Below are 14,455 nucleotides of genomic sequence, written 5' to 3' on the forward strand. Positions count from 1 at the left end.
GGTTTGAATAAGGCAAATAAGAGGAAGGAGAAGGAAGGTGTTTGTTGTGCTCATCCTCACCTGCAAACCCATTTCAGCGAGCAAAGAGATTGCCTTTACTTTGCAAATCTAGTTCCCAAGATTGACAAGCCAGAATCCTAGATGAGGCCCGATGATTATGAGTTACAAGCAATGGGCATTAGTCTCCAAAGCGCCACAACATCTAACAAGGTTGGGATGATGGAAGAAACTTCTAAAGCAGTGTCCACAGACTTTATTAAGAAGAGTCGTCGTTTAGGAAAGCTCCAAGCAGAAAATGCTAGTCTCCGTGATTCTCTTTCCTAGCAAAGGAAGGAAGATAAGGCTCATGTGTCAGAGATCAATCGTCTGCAAAGCCTACTAGCTCAAGCAAACACAGAAAAAGGAAAGTTACAGTTGGCCCTCAACAGTGTTGGTTCCCAGCTAAAAGGTCAGGAAGTGACAAGAAATGTAGCCCTGAAGGAAGCGCAAGATAAAGATTCTGAGATACAATGACTGAAGGCCACTTCTAGGGATGTCGTCTAGGTTCAGATGCAATTGTGTGAAGAAATCCTTCTCAAAGAAGGCTATGCCCATCAACTAAGTGAAGCCCAGGTGTCGTGGACAAATGAGAGGATGACTTTCGAAGCCGAACTGGAAGCGAAAGAAGCAAGTCTTGAGCAATCCGGTAAACATGTTTCAGAATTGGAAACTCTTCTGTAGCAGGAGCAAAATCATACATTGCAGCTGCAATAGACCATCAGGACCGGAGAAGCAAAAATCCTAGCTTTAGAAAATCAGGTGGCTATTGAGCAAAACAAAATCTAGTAGCTCTTGCAGGAAACAGTTGGGAAAGATAATGTAATATCTCGATTGATGAACATCCCACCCCCTCAGCCGATTGCCCCAGACTTCTCCACCATGCTGACAGAGCTGTATGTTTCTCATTGGGAAAAGGTATAGCAGTTCTACCCATCTTTGTAGCTAGTGTTAAGATTCCTCAGTGATGTGCAATCCCTCTGTGCTGAGGTCGAGCACCTTATAAATAATTCTATGCTTATCATCGGTCCAAAATTTCCAATAGCCTAGACTCTTATTCAGTTGCTTTATTCCTCTCTAGAGGAGGAACTTAGGGAGAAAGGGATTGCAGTTCATCGGCAATTGATCAAAAGGACTAATGTCTTCATAAATCACCGCAGGATAATTATGCAAGTGTCAGTTGCTCTAGCGCCTTTTCAATTTTCAGTACCAGATATTAAGCGACATGTCAAAAAATTTGTTTCTCTAGGCTTGCCTTCCCCTTTCCCTACGGATGGTTCTGTGTTACGGATTGAGCAAGTATTGTAGCGGATCAAGATTTTACAGCAAGACAGAGTTTTTCTGCAACGGCTGGAAGCCCTATTTCAGTGAATGAAGTGGAGGGTCTTTTGCATCCTCTAGCCTAGCTCTCCGCTCTCCTGAACCAGGTCCAAGACGAACCTATACCTCTGCCCCTGGATGAAGTAATTTGCCTAGAGCAATATTTCTAAGAGTTGGAAGCACAAGTTACGCTCTCAGAGGATGAATGGCTGCCCTTGAAGTAGGTTTTTGATCTTTTTCACCCCATTGTGGGTTGAGGTTTGGTTTTCGAACCAGCAATTTTGATTATGTCTTTGGCTCAGATGCTTACAGAGATTGCAAGTGTTCTTTGATTTCTGTTGGTTTATTTCATATTAATGATATGGCGCATCCCCTAAGTATTTAGCATCTCATTTTCTTAAGAAAGTATTTGTTTTTTCTCCCTTTCCTCAAAACTCAAGGAAGAGATGGCTTCTCAACTCCAGAGGTCATTCAGTGTTTCTTTGCGCGAGTCGGTCCCCCCAACACTGAATTTCTCATAAGGTTGTTCATCCCCGAAGCAAAATTTAGAGTCAACATATACCTTAGGTGCCGGTTCCTTTTTAGTTTGGACACTTCATGTCACTCTAGTAATTTTTGTCACTGGAGGTTCTTGGTCATCCTTTTTCTTCTTTCCTTTACCACTACTGGTTGGAGCACTACTAGTTTCAGCTTTTGCAGTTTCCTCCTCAACAATATCCAGTATTTTCTTCTTTTTTTCCACTAGAGATGCCAATAGGTTATTGGCATAACCAATCAATAAGTCATAATTGACTTCATAGCTCATGTCTTCCATTTCATTTTCTCTTGGTTCAATAGCTTCCATCAAATATAAATTAGTGGTGACTTTGAAAATGATGTCCTTAGCAAAGTTTTTCACCACATCCTTAGGTAGCCTTACCCTCATACTCATTTTCTTCTAAAATTCATTGAAATATTTGTTCATTGTAGCCGAGAAGGTTTTCTTAATAGGCTTAATGTTGTTCTTGATTTGAGCAGTTACTGGTAGGTCTTTAGACCATTCTAAATCACCAGTTCTCGGTAGGAAATTCTAAAAGTAAAATAATAGACCAATCAGTAACTGACCAAACTTGAACTTTTGACTATTGCCCTTGTTGATTGACTGTAGATTCAATATTAATTGACTTCTTATGGCCTCATAAAGGTCATAATTTGTATTCCCAACAATCATTTTATAGGCAGTATGCCCTGTTGTAGATGGTAGACTGTTCATTCTACTAGAATAGAATATCTAGTAGCCTATAACCATAGTAGCCAGTTTAACCGTTGGGTCCTTAATGTTATTAACAGAAAAATCACGCCTGTCAGAGGTTGATGAGGTTGAAGTGGTTACCGTCTCCTTAGAAATGCGCCTCATCTTAGGCACTTCACTGGTTGACCAAAAACCAGTCACAACTTGAATAGCCTCCTTGGTTATAGTGTGTGTCCTTTCCAAATACATATTATCACCATGAACATGACTCAAAATGATTTGGATATGTTCCTCTTCAAAATCCTCAAGAAAATAAGCTACATTATGAAAACCTTTCTCATAAACCCTAATATACTCAGGTTGAATATTTCCGCTCTTATTGCAAAGGGTTTTCAACTGAGAATAAATTGACAATGATCCTAAATCTTCAATTTTATAATTAATGTTGCTAGAAAAATCTCCTTTTACAATGAATCCTTCGGGAACTTGAGATAAAGCATTATAAGACATAATTCATTCTGATTCTACAACCTCCATAGGTTCTGATGTGATCATTAACCTCTCTACTTGCTTAGATGATGAAGCCATTTCAGATAAACTAGATTTGGAGAAAGATTTACAAAGAAATACCTCAATTTACACGCACTGCCTCAGTTACCGGTTGGTTTCTCAAAAGCACACCAGTTCAGCCTTCACAAACCTTCAAATCAGCTTCAATCATGCAAATCATGACATGAATTTGACTAAAACCAGCTAGCAATTCTATCTTCGCTCTGCAAGTGCTCCAAAATTTTCTTTAGAATGCATTTAGGGTAAAAATAACATAGTAAAACTCACTTTTATCCTTTGTACCTACTGCATTAAATGCTTGACCATTAGAGTTACAAACCCTAATACACCGCTTAATGATGCATAGAATACTAACAAGTGTAAAACCGATTGATGAACTTTTGAAAAACCGATTAACAAAAGATATCAAGATTTCACACATAACAACTCAAAATTCAAACTCTCTTACCACTCTTCTTTCAAGGGGTTTGGAAGTAGATTTATTGCTATACTCCCCTTAGCCCTATTGAAAGGCTCAATTCATCAGTGCAAGATTCTCCACACTGGGTGAAGGATTGGATTCTTCTATAGGTATATCATTTCTTTTCTTTTTCCAAATTCGGTTTATCTCTTCTCTAGTTTCCTCAACATGTACCTTTTGCTTTCCTTTTTGATCATTAGAATGATTGATCAGTTTGTTCTTTCTGGATCTATAAAACTTCGCCATGTGTCACAATTTACGACAATGATAGTAGGCTATTCCAGATGATCCCCAAGGTCATGCATTGCCTCTTCCAGTTCTCCTTCTACAATTCATAGCCACATGACCATAATTGTTACCAATGGTGCAAATGACATTAGTTACCTTTTCCATCTCAAATGGACTAAACCAGTGGACATAGGGTCTCTGCCAGTTCATGTTACCCTGATTATCATAGGTTCTCATCCAGTTTCAATTAGGTCTTGGATTCATGTGAGGTAGTGGATTATTTTCTCCATATCTGCATTCAATTGATCCGTGTCCATATATTTTGCATGTGAAACAACGACCTTCAAATCTCTTAGATACATACCTAGTATTTGCATTGTAACTTATATTTCCACTGGGTTTGCTTCTACACACATTTGCAATATGTATAGGCTTATGATAGACAAAGAAGACAGGTTTAAAAAATTTCTTACTAGTAGGCTTGTTAGCCTTAGGAGCAATTTTGTCCTTGTGAATATTGTTCTTTGTATTGAAAGACTCCTTTCTCAGATGTGTTAAAACCTAGTCTAGAAGTATCACCTTTCATCCTTTGTGATTAGATCTGCTCATCTAGCATGGTAGTGTTAGGGGTCCCATAGCTACTAAGAGGGGGGGGGGGGGGTGAATCAGTATCTAACTGGTAATTACAATTTCTTAACTTAAAACATGTACAACATAATATAACAGTGTACCAATATGCAAGAAATAATGCAATAAACAGAATCAAGAACATCCACATGAAAAGTACACCATAACACAGGATTTTAACGAGGAAACTCGATGTGGGAAAAACCTCGGTGGGATTTGTGACCTACAATATTCACTTACTGGCCAATAAGAGAATATTACTTACAATAGGGGCCTACACATGCAAGAAGGCCAACTGCCTAGAGCTCACTGCTCAATGGGAAGTCACACTGACTTACAAATAAGGATTATACTAATCCAATAACTTGTACTACTTTACAATAGCATCTTCAATGTCAGATTCAGTACCGGTTCCTACTCTGTTCTTTACATTTACCCTTTGACCTATATTTCACACATTAGGTCTACCTAATATTTTCCTTTTTACTTCTAACTTACTCCCACAAATGTCTACAATGATCTCCTTTATATATAAGAGTCATTTTACAATTTTCAACTCGGCTTACAATAATAAACAAAATATTGTATAACAAAATCATGTTGGCCTCTATGCCAGTATACTTCTTTTCTTCTGTGTCTGTGCCAGTGTCGGTGTCCTGAGTGCCAGTGTTGAGTGTGATCTACTAATGCTGGTATAATGTCTTTGCCGGTGCCATAGGATTGCAAGGTTGTCATCAATGACAAAACCTTCAATCACATACAATGTCTCATTGGAGTGTGCATATGCCAACAATCTCCCCCTTTGGCATTTATGGCAACACTCATGACAAATTTCAAAAAGTATCCAAAAATGTGTAGTCCAAAAATGTTACCAAAAATGTGTGTGCTCCCCCTGAGCATATGATTCCTGTGTTTTGAATTTTTTCATCCCACTACTCCCCCTTTGGCATCAATGACAAAGGTTGTCAAGGTTTTGTAGTTTCAACTATCCATAACTTCAACCTTGTAGCTGGGTAGTTATAATCTAAAAAAGATCTCCCAAAATCAATGTTTATACTATCTGTAAACTTCTTACTATCCTTTATTGTTGTCTCAGTTCTCTTCACTATACCGGTGAGATGCCGTAAATGCTCTGCCAGTGTTTTGCTTCCCTGTGCTAATGCCTCAGAAATTTCCTTCCGCAAAGATGCTAGATAGTCCAATCTTGGACTTAGTTTAGATCTCAAATGTTTTGCCTTCTTTATTATTCTTTCTTTCTCTTTTTCCAATTTGAGTAGTTCTTCCTCAAAATTTGCTATCTTCTCTTCAAAAAATGATAGTGTATCAGGTGAGTTGACAAAACTATCTGCAAGTTTATTTATCTCATCCTATACCTTGCACATTTTCTTGTCAATATCTACAGTCAAAAAGTTTGTTTTACAGGTATCTTTATACAGATTTTTGTATTCTTTCAAAAAATTACATAGTTCCAGTAGAAGTGTGTCAAAATTTCTATTACACTTCTTTATTTCCTCTTCAAAGAATTTCTTTTTTTCAATTTCTACCTTATCCTTTACTGAATCTTCCTTTATTTTCTCAATGTTTTCTGAGATATATTTACACAGTGTATCCAATTCTCCTAAAGAATCTTTGTTATCTATATTACAGTTGGGAGCTATTACCTTCAAAATTGGTATGGAATCATCAATTGCTTTGTAAGCTTGTGAGTTGCAGTCGATTATTTTCTTGATAAAATCTAGTAGCATCTCAGTCACATTTTTTGATTTGTATGCTGATGATGATCCAACAATCTGAGTACCGGTGGAAGTAACCAAGCTTGTATTGACCTCTAGTAGGTCAGTTTGTGTCTGCATTTCTTTAAGCACTGGTTTTCCTATTTCACTAGTTACCGGTGGCACTGTTTCCTTATGTACCTGTTCCGGTTGATGTTGTTCTGGAGCCTTTACCTCTGTTTGTTTCTCTATATGTTGTATTGCCTTAGTCTATGCCTCAATCTCTACCTTTTTCTCTTTATCTTCTACCGGTTTCTCAGTTTCCCCTACTACCGGAGGCTCATTAGCCATATCTAACTTATCAGTTGTATCTTTGTCTACTACTATGTTGATCTTCTAAGTATCAACATCCACGGTGTATAGGACTTCAGAATTAGGATTATAATCCTCTACATCCATACTCTTAGCTGTCGGTTGATCTTCAGTAGTTGTTGTTTTCACCGGTGGAGTATTTAATGAAGGTGGGGGTAAGTTGTCTTTAACTTTGATGCTTGGTGGTCCACCAACTTTTCCTTTCCCTTTGTCTCTGTCTTTCTGATAAACCTTTATAGGTTTAGGGTTCTTGTACTCTTCTTGTTTTTCTTTCTCAACCTGGAATATATCCCATCCATCTTTTGTTTCCTCTATCACCTCATTAACTCTTCCTACCATTAGTGAAATATGGCGATGTGCAGTAGAGAATACTGACTGATTTGCTTGAGCAATTAAATCATCAATTTTTTGTGGAGAGTTTACCGGATATACAGCAAGTAATTTCTCAATTTTTATTTTCTTATCCAATTCTATCACTGCCTATCTTCTTGCCTCTAGTCTTTTGAATAATTCATCAGGAATTTCATTGACTACTTCCATCAAAAATTTCTTGTACATATCCATGTGCAATATAACACTGTTTTCAACTTGTTCTTTCTCATTAGTTGTTAGAGTGTCATAAATTTTCTCTATGTTTTTAGTTTACCTTCCTCTGTGATTTCATTCAGCAGTACATCAAGAGGGGCCAAGTCTCTGTTTGTCCTCTTCTTCTTCTTGGGTATCAGTTTCTTCTTTGGTGTGGCCTTTCTTACCGGAGATCTCACAGCTTATTGCTTTTGCCTTGTCCTCCTAGGTGAAGGTGTGGTTGCCGATGAGGGATCTCTTTTTCTTACAACTCGTTTAAAAGTTGTAGTCATGTCACTTCCTGAAGAAGTACCTAGTGGTGATAGGTGAGTTTCAGGCTATGGAGCTACTAACTCATCCTCTGTTATGCCGGTTTTCTTCAATACATCTTCTTTAATGGGTTTTGCTTGTCTAGACCCTTTCCTTACAACTACCTCAACCTTTTTCACCCTTTTCTTTGATTGAATTTGTCTTTCAATATTCTTTGCACTACCAAATACTTCTTCCTTTGGCTCTTTGGGGGCTTCTAGAAGTGCTTTGGCATATGTTTCAACTATGTGATCATCCGTTTCATATCCCATCTCAATTACCCAAACTATCCTTGGGATGACCGCGTCCATCTAGATTTCATCTTTCTTGATGACAAAGCATATATCATCTTTGTATTTGTCTACAATTTTCTGAGATAACCTTACTCTTTCCTTCATTTTGGTCTTTAATGCTTGGAAAAAGTCATGAATATTGTTTTCCTTGTTCTCACCCATGTTATTGAATAGTTCAGTCAATTGTTTTCCTACCAGTATGTCATATCCAAGTTCTTTGTAACCTATACCAGGAATCTATTTTGTTATGTGTAGCATTAGACATACTAACAAATTTCCAAATCTGAAAGTTCCTTTCTTGTCCTTCTTGATCTTTCCAAGATTGTCAATTAGTTCATCCTTTAACCCCTCACATATGTCAATTTTTGCATTATCTGTGACCATGTCATAAGCACTCTTAATGCATAAACTTGAAACTAAATGAAGTCTATTAGCATGAGTAGCTTTATAACCTAATATCATACTGATGAATCTCACATTGATATCTATTATATGATTAACCCTTAGAGACCTTTTGTCAAATGTTGCACCATTTAGGTTTATAACTAGGTCATTGGAGACCTTCTTGGTTTTGTCTGGTCTTTTACCAGTGGTCGGTAACCCTATGACAGCTTTCATAGCTTCCTTGGTGATCTTATGGATTGCATCTAACCAGAAAAACTCTCCATGTACCCTGCTTAAAATTATCCTAATCACATCCTTTGGAAATTCAGGAATGCTAAGGATCTTTGTAAATCCTAGGGACTCAATGATTTTATGCTCATCTTTAACATTGTTGGTTTTATCACATATCATGGTTTTATATATGTTTTTAATTTCCTCATCTCCTAACTCTTCAATGTTGGAGTGGATGTACATTCTGGGGTCTTCAGCATAGACAACTCCCTTAGGAATTTGAGAAAAAGCACCTAAGGTATCATCCTTCTTTGCTATCTTGGGAACTAACTGAAATATAGGCCTAGGTCTTTTTATTACTTCAACAACAGTAGGGTTTGCTATGTATTCAATTGCAGAGGTGGATGCCATGATTAAATACCTTTGATTGCCTTGGATGAATGATTGCTTGGAGTGTGCTTGCTTCTTTCTTGAAATGCCTTAGCTCGGAGTCTTCGAACTCTCTGAAAATTTGAAATCTTGGTGAAATGAAATGGAGCCAAAACCTTAACGTTATAGTGTCTTTTCACCATCTACCACATTAATTGCATGCCGGTTAAGTATTCACTTAACATTGTTTGCCGGTAATAAGTAATTTTCAACTTCTTATCTCTAATCGAGGGAATAATTAGCACATGTATCAATGGATTTCCAAACCCTCAAGGAAATTTTCTTCAATTAGATGAAGAACTTCCTACCGATGGAGCACTTCTCTGTCCTTCTGGTGAAGTATCACTCTGTCCTGCCAGTGAAGCATTGATTGGTTCTACCGGTGGAGGAGTATTCGCAATATTTATATTAGCTTTTCTAATCCATTGTTTTGAGAATTCTTGCTTAACCTCTTCAACCTTTTCTTTACCTTTGAAGCTAGAATTTTTGTTGTCTATCGGTATTCCTTTACTTCTACATAATTTAGCAATATGCCCAATCTTGTTACATGCATAAGTTACATTATTCTTCTGAATAGCTTTCCCATAACCTATGTCAATTTGTGTTTTGCATTGATTTCATAAATGTCCAAATCTTCCACAAACATAACATCTCACATTCATTCTGCAGTTTTCAGAGTTGTGACCAACTTTGTTGCAATTAGAACATTGACCGGTGGGTGTGTTGATATTCTGATAATTTCTAGATCTACATTCATTTTCTCTATGACCATACTTATTAAAATTAAAGCATTTTCCATTGAATTTATAAGCATTAGGTTGTCTTACCAATTTGCTGTGATCCTGAGTATTTTCAGTACCGGAGCTTTCACCAACTTCAAAGCCAATTCCAGAAGTGTCACCTTTAGGTTTTTGATTCTTCAGCAAGGTGCCAAGTTCCTCTGAGCTTTTCTTGAATTTTTCTTTGTGTTGATTTGCAGTTTCCAGTTCTCTTTCCAAGATTTCTTTTTGTCTCATCAGTTCATTTGACTCATTCTGAGTATGCATCAGATTTGTCTTCAACATGTCATTTTCATAGCTAAGTCTTGTATTCTCATTTGCTGCATCACTTAGTCTTCTGGTCAATTCTTCTTCGTTCGTCTTCCTATCCTCAATCTCTTTGCAAAATCTCATAGTCATATCCTGCATTTCATTTTTTGTTGTCATGATCTCTTGTTTCAAGTTGCTTATCATATCATTAAGTGATTCCTTTTCATCATTCTCATTTTGTAATTTTTCACAAAGTTCTCTTCTCTTATTTCTTGCAACAGTAAAATTTTCTTGAAGTGTCTAAATGATATCCTAAGCTGCCCTTAAATCATCTTCTAGTTATATATTTTTCAATTTCTCTACATCATAGTCTGTAAGAGCTCCTTCAAGTTGCTTCATTAGATTTTCCATCTTTACCAGTGTCAAGATCTTCCTCAAGCTGTTAGGCTTCTAAAAATAGAGGACCAGACTTTGATACCAACTGTTAGGGGTCCCACAGATACTGAGAGGGGGGGGTGAATCAGTATCTAACCGGTAATTAGAATTTCTTAACTTAAAACATGCAGAACATAATATAATAGTGTACTGGTATGCAAGAAATAATGGAATAAACAAAATCAAGAACATCCACATGAAAAGTACACCATAACACAGGATTTTAACAAGGAAACCCGATGTGGGAAAAACCTCGGTGGGATTTGTGACCCACAATATTCACTCACTGGCCAATAAGAGAATATTACTTACAATAGGGGCCTGCACATGCAGGAAGGCCAACTGCCTAGAGCTCACTGCTCAATGGGAAGTCACACTGACTTACAAATAAGGATTATACTAATCCAATAACTTGTACTCCTTTACAATAACATCTTCAATGCCAGATTCAGTACCGGTTCCTACTCTGTTCTTTACATATACCCTTTGACCTATATTTCGCACATTAGGTCTGCCTAATATTTTCCTTTTTACTTCTACCTTACTCTCACAAATGTCTACAATGATCTCCTTTATATATAAGAGTCATTTTACAATTTTCAAGTCGGCTTATAATAATAAACAAAATATTGTATAACAAAATCTTGTCGGCCTCTGTGTCGGTATACTTCTTTTCTTCTGTGTCGATGCCGGTGCCGGTGTCTTGAGTGTCGGTGTTGAGTGTGATCTGTTGATGCCGGTATAATGTCTTTGTCAGTGCCATAGGATTGCAAGGTTGCCATCAATGACAAAACCTTCAATCACATACAATGTCTCATTGGAGTGTGCATATGCCAACAGGTAGAACTTTTGTTGAACTTTTCCAGCTTAGGAAAGTTAGCTTTGGTTTTCAAACTGACACCCCTTTTTCCTCATCTACATCTGGTGAACCTGACATGAACACGCATCCAATTTAACACTTTTTGTGAGATTTTTTGATCAAATACAGGTTCTAGAAGACAAAATTTCTTGATTTTCATGCTCGTCACTATTTTTATGTAGGTTTCATAAGAGTTATTGTGCTTGTTGTAGGGATTAATTGATCAAAGGCTTAAAATTGGACAACAAATACCACTTAGTTTCTAATTAGGATTGGATTAATTTTTCCTTTGATGCTACAAATTTCGGTTAGTTCCTAATAAGGATTAGATGACTATTTCCTTTCATGCTACAAATTTCACTTAGTTCCTAATTAGGTGTTGGATTAATCTTTCATTTCATGCAATGAATTGCACATAGATCTGATTAGGTGATTAATTAAGTTTCATTTTAGTTGACAAATTGCACATAGTCTAATTAGGTGATTAATTCATAAATGAAATTTTTGATTTGTGTGTTAATTCTTTTGATTTGCATGTAGCTTTTTTTTCATTGCATGTTGTTTTTCTTCGCTTGCATGTTTCTTTTTTTATTTACATGTAGCTTTTTTCATTGCGTGTCACTTTTTTTCACTTGCATGTTGCTTTTTTTTTTTGCATGTCATTTTTCTTCGCTTGCATGTTGCTTTTTAATTTGCATGTAGCTTTTTTCATTGCATGTTGCTTTTTTTCTTGCATGTTGCTTTTTTATTTGCATGTATCTTTTTTCATTGCATGTCACTTTTCTTCGCTTGCATGTTTCTTTTTTTATTTGCATGTAGCTTTTTTCATTGCATTTCACTTTTTTCGCTTGCATGTTGCTTTTTAAATTGCATGCTACTTTTTTGCCTATTGTTTTTTTTAGTTGCATGTTTCTTATTACTTTTTGCTTGAATGTTGCTTTTTAGTTGCATGTTGCTTTTTTTGCCTATTTATTTTTTAGTTGCATGTTAATTTTTCTACTTAGCTTAGATTTTTTGTGTTACTAATCAGTTCTTTGCAATATTGTGGCATCCATGGGATGGAGATTGAAATTCACAAAACTACTAATTTTTTTGATGTAGAATGATTGTCAAAGATTGAAAATAAAAATAACTTATGTGAATGATGTTTTAATAGCATAGCTAACCCTTGCTATATTCTTTTCAATTTAGTTTAAAATGGACATGGATATGCCTTCTAATTAGACTAGCTCACACATTTCTATCTTTAAAGGAAATGAACTCTTATTTTCCATCTCTTGAGTGCTTTCTCGTTCTATAGGGTGGACCCACTGTTGCATTAAGTACCTTTCCACCCACCTTTGAGGCCTTGGGAGAGATGGGAAGGTGATAGCAATACCCAATTTTTTCTTTTATAGTAGAGGGTTATATTTGATTGGGGATTTGATCACCTCACAAGGATATTTTGAATTGAGATACATTGGGGATATTATCTCTCCTAATAGGATCTCGAGCGATGTTTTTCGAGCCACTATATAAAAATCTGATCAATTGGCTAAAGTGTTGATTGAATTTGATATATGTGGAGGCCTTCTCTGCACCGATAAGATCAATGAAATCCTTAGGTGGCTTGCTTCAAGATTCCATTATTGGACTAGATGCTTTGGAAATTTACTACAAACCAACTGTTTTAGATTTCCAAAAAAATTCTATGAGCTCACTCAGGCATTGTGGTACAAGCATCCATGCTAAAGAAATCCCTCATGTAGGTCCTTCAACTTAAGATAGAAAATTTCTTGAGATATTTAGGTCTTTAAAAATTCAAATCTTGGTATGTCCGAGAAGTGTGTGTCATGGAGGGGAACCAGTACTACCAAGATTCTATCTATCCAACTAAATCTGGTATTTTGGACAAGTGGATTCAACAACTATTGTCTTTTCCTAACCTAGGGTTATACTTGAATGTGTTCATTTTATAGTCAAAATCAAGCAACCATTTTGTATGTTGTGTTTGTTGACTTCTTTGAAACATAGACAAAATATTTTCCAAAAATCTAAATAGTTGTTCAAAAACTTCAAACATTCCGAGCAATCAAAATCCAAAAATTTTCCAAAACACTTCAAACTTTCCAAACAATCAAACAAAAAACTTGTCCAATAAATTCAAATCATGTCAAACATCATGTGGGAAATCAAAATTGTTTCAACCAAACTTATGATTCATTTCTGTTGGTGTAAATAATTATTCATCATGGATATTATTACACTTACTTAAGTTTACTTAAGATAATGCATTTCATAGTAGTTGGGATATGAGACACTTGGGTGTTTGTGCCACATTGGGATAGTGTGTGTAGGAGAAATTCCACCTTTTATGGTGTTGATCTTGTTATTACACTATCATATCCACTTATTGTGGAGTGATAATTCCACCTTCGGTGGGTGATCCACCTCATGTGGAATATTATATTATTTCTCCTACCTACCCACACCTATTTCCTACCTACCCTTGTTTCTTATTGAGCCACATGTCATATTTGTGTGCTCATACATATCCCTAGCCTTGCCTATATAAGCAAGCTCATCTACATTGTATGTAACAATTGAACAACTATTGAATAACTATTGGATCATTATTGTTGATCATTTCTATTGATGAGAATATAGTTTATTCTTGTCCCATATTATGTCTCTATTTTGTACATTTCATTGAGCTCTTGATCTTGGCAAAATCCAACATGGTATCAGAGCCATTGGGGCTTCATTGATTCGTCTTGAAGAGGCATTATTGCGACGTCAAGAGGCAGATTTGAGGAGTAGCATCTTTTGGAGGCGTCCTAGACCAGATCCGACCCCGCCATTGCGTCCAGAAGGCCATTTCCATGAATTTTGGTTATAAATTTGGCCTATTTTGGTGAGAAAATTTTTTTCTCCAATTTTGTCATAATCGTACGGATTTTCGAAAATTTTTATTATTTTTCAAAAAAAAAAAATTTCTTTTCTGAAATATTTTTTCCAAAAATCAAAAATAAAAAAAATCAAAAAAATTTTGAAAAGTCGAAAAAAAAAAGGGCAAAAGAAAAATAAAAAAAAATCAAATTTTGGGGGTCCGTAGACCCCCCCCCCCATACCTGCATGTCTTTTTGCAGGTCTACGCGCCATATGACGCAGTCGTCTCGAGGTCCCCGCCGTGCCGCCGCAGAACGATCCGTGCCGGACTCCGCCGCCGACGGCTCCCTGCGCCGGCTCCTCCAGTCTCCGGCACCTGCCGCACCTCGGCGCCCACACCGCCACTCGAGCGCCTCCGTCCCCCACTCTCCGCCCACAGTCCCTTCTGGCAGTCTCCCTGGACCTCCCACCGCACCCGTCCGCTCATCTCCGCCAGCAC

This window comes from Cryptomeria japonica, chromosome 11, assembly GCF_030272615.1.
Source record: "Cryptomeria japonica chromosome 11, Sugi_1.0, whole genome shotgun sequence".
NCBI lineage: Eukaryota > Viridiplantae > Streptophyta > Pinopsida > Cupressales > Cupressaceae > Cryptomeria > Cryptomeria japonica.